The sequence below is a fragment of the Plodia interpunctella genome, unplaced genomic scaffold (genome assembly GCF_027563975.2).
Source record: "Plodia interpunctella isolate USDA-ARS_2022_Savannah unplaced genomic scaffold, ilPloInte3.2 Pint_40, whole genome shotgun sequence".
In the NCBI taxonomy this organism is placed as follows: Eukaryota; Metazoa; Arthropoda; class Insecta; order Lepidoptera; family Pyralidae; genus Plodia; species Plodia interpunctella.
The window spans coordinates 1-2,500 of record NW_026525660.1 but is presented as its reverse complement, the minus strand read 5'-3'; the positions used below and the strand labels follow the sequence as shown (position 1 = coordinate 2,500).

General features: G+C 52.4%; 2 non-coding genes across 2 annotated transcripts in view; both read right to left on the bottom strand.

The window, feature by feature from the left end:
• The window catches only part of LOC128682749 (large subunit ribosomal RNA), a 3,887-nt gene extending 3,745 nt beyond the window's left edge, over positions 1–142 (bottom strand). The window contains exon 1 of the ribosomal RNA XR_008406202.1: positions 1–142. This exon is cut by the window's left edge and continues 3,745 nt beyond it. This is a non-coding gene — a ribosomal RNA (large subunit ribosomal RNA).
• Positions 143–625: 483 nt separating this feature from the next.
• Positions 626–782, bottom strand: LOC128682746 (5.8S ribosomal RNA). The gene has a single exon (XR_008406200.1). It is a non-coding gene; the product is annotated as a 5.8S ribosomal RNA (ribosomal RNA).
• Positions 783–2,500: the final 1,718 nt, after the last annotated feature.

The following is a 2,500-nucleotide window of genomic DNA, read 5'->3' as shown; positions in this document are numbered from 1 at the left end:
GCGACCGTGAACGACCGCGGGATTCGGCGCTGGGCTTCATTCCTGTTCGCTCGCCGCTACTGAGGAAATCCTAGTTAGTTTCTTTTCCTCCGCTTACTAATATGCTTAAATTCGGCGGGTGATCCTCCCTGATCTGAGGCCAACGATAAAATGAGAGGCAGACTCGATATCCGTCAGCGCTACGGCGGCGCGAACGAGCGAGCGCGCCGGCTGTGACGCCGACGCGGCGCGCTTCGAAGGCGACGTCGATACGCTCTTCGGACGTCGAGTCCGCCTACCTCCGCTTAGTGGTTGGTGGTGGTATATTGCGCGGCGCGGCGCGACCGAACACACTCTCCTCTGGCATCAATCACACCAACGAAGAGTCGCTTCGGCGCGCCGGCCGCCGCAAGGAGTGTTGTGTAGTACCCCACACACACACACCACCCAACCAACCCGCGGCAAATATAATATTTTTGAACGGACCTGACACGTGTGTTTCACCACTACTCCAACCACCCAACACCCGCGCGCTCTACACGCGCGAGAGAGAGCAGCAGCAGCAGCAGCAGCAGAAACAACAACAACGTCGGAACCGTCACGTGCGCGAAGTTAGCGCGCAGTGTGGCCTTTGTTTTTATGCAGCCGGCCCTCAGACAGGAGTGGTCCCGGATGTGTCTCCAGGGACCGCAATGTGCGTTCGAAATGTCGATGTTCAAATGTGTCCTGCAGTTCACACTATGACGCGCAGTTAACTGCGTTCTTCATCGACCCGCGAGCCAAGTGATCCACCGTCCAGGGTAGTGGTTTCTTTTGGTTGTGGTAAAAAAAAAAAAAAAAAATATAATAATAATAATAATATCTTAGAATGGGCGCCGCGAAGCGCCCGCTCTAAACCGCGCATTCAATTTTCGGTGTCCGTGAGAGCGCGACGAGGCTTGCGGATTTTTACCCGTCGTCTCTCTGATATCTCTTCACGGCACACCCCGCACCGCACCCACCACTATAATATAAAAGTGGTGTTTGTGCGTGCGTCTCTATATATATCTATGGATTATTTTACGCATACACACGCGACACGCGTGCGCGCGCGCGTACGTATACACGTTAATGATCCTTCCGCAGGTTCCCCTACGGAAACCTTGTTACGACTTTTACTTCCTCTAAATGATCAAGTTTGGTCAACTTCCCAGCAACGCCGACGGCCGTGAAGCCACCGCGTGTCGGTCCGAAGACCTCACTAAATCATTCAATCGGTAGTAGCGACGGGCGGTGTGTACAAAGGGCAGGGACGTAATCAACGCGAGCTTATGACTCGCGCTTACTAGGAATTCCTCGTTTATGGGGGATAATTGCAAACCCCAATCCCCAGCACGAAGGAGTTTCAACGGGTTGCCCGGGCCTCTAGGCCAGGGAGAACATGCTGATTCCTTCAGTGTAGCGCGCGTGCGGCCCAGGACATCTAAGGGCATCACAGACCTGTTATTGCTCAATCTCGTGCGGCTCGAAGCCGCCGGTCCCTCTAAGAAGAATTTTAATACGCCGCCAGTGAGTTGCGCGACCGAAGCCGCGCACACCTAAATGGCGACGCCTATTTAGCAGGCTAGAGTCTCGTTCGTTACCGGAATTAACCAGACAAATCGCTCCACCAACTAAGAACGGCCATGCACCACCACACCACCACCCACCGAATCAAGAAAGAGCTGTTAATCTGTCAATCCTTCCGGTGTCCGGGCCTGGTGAGATTTCCCGTGTTGAGTCAAATTAAGCCGCAGGCTCCACTCCTGGTGGTGCCCTTCCGTCAATTCCTTTAAGTTTCAGCTTTGCAACCATACTCCCCCCGGAGTCCAAAATCTTTGGTTTCCCGGAAGCTGCCCGCCGAGCCATTGTAGTAACGTCGGCGGATCGCTAGATGACATATTTACGGTTAGAACTAGGGCGGTATATTAATATTAAAAAAGGTTAGGTTTATATTATCACTATTAATATAAATATAAAACAGTATATCATATCCGGCTCTTCGTGCATTTTAGTGTTGTTGTTCGTCGAACACAATCGAGGTTCGCGAGAGGTTGTTCGTGTATCTATGTTGTGGGTGTGTACGACACCGTCGGCGCATGCGCTCGGCGTTTATCGTTATCCAATTGAGACAGACAGACTTGATGGCGGCGGCTGTTCGTGTATCAAAATGAAAGAAAATTATAATATATATATAATTATATAATACTGGGTTGTCATCGTCCTCGGACGAATCACCTGGCGTAGGGCTGAGTCTCAACAGATCGCAGCACGACGCTGCTCTACCGAGCACAACACCCCGCCAGGAACGGAAGTCGTCTACAGACTATTCCGAGCCCCGACATCGAACTGAGGTAGATTCGGACCTTCGGAGCCGTGGCGCACGTGTTAAACCGTATGCACCGATCTCCGCGATCCAAATGGGCTTCGACGTCGCACCTCACGAAGTGAAGCGCGACTAGTAAAGTCACATTGTTTAGAGCCTCCCGACTCTCGGGGCTCC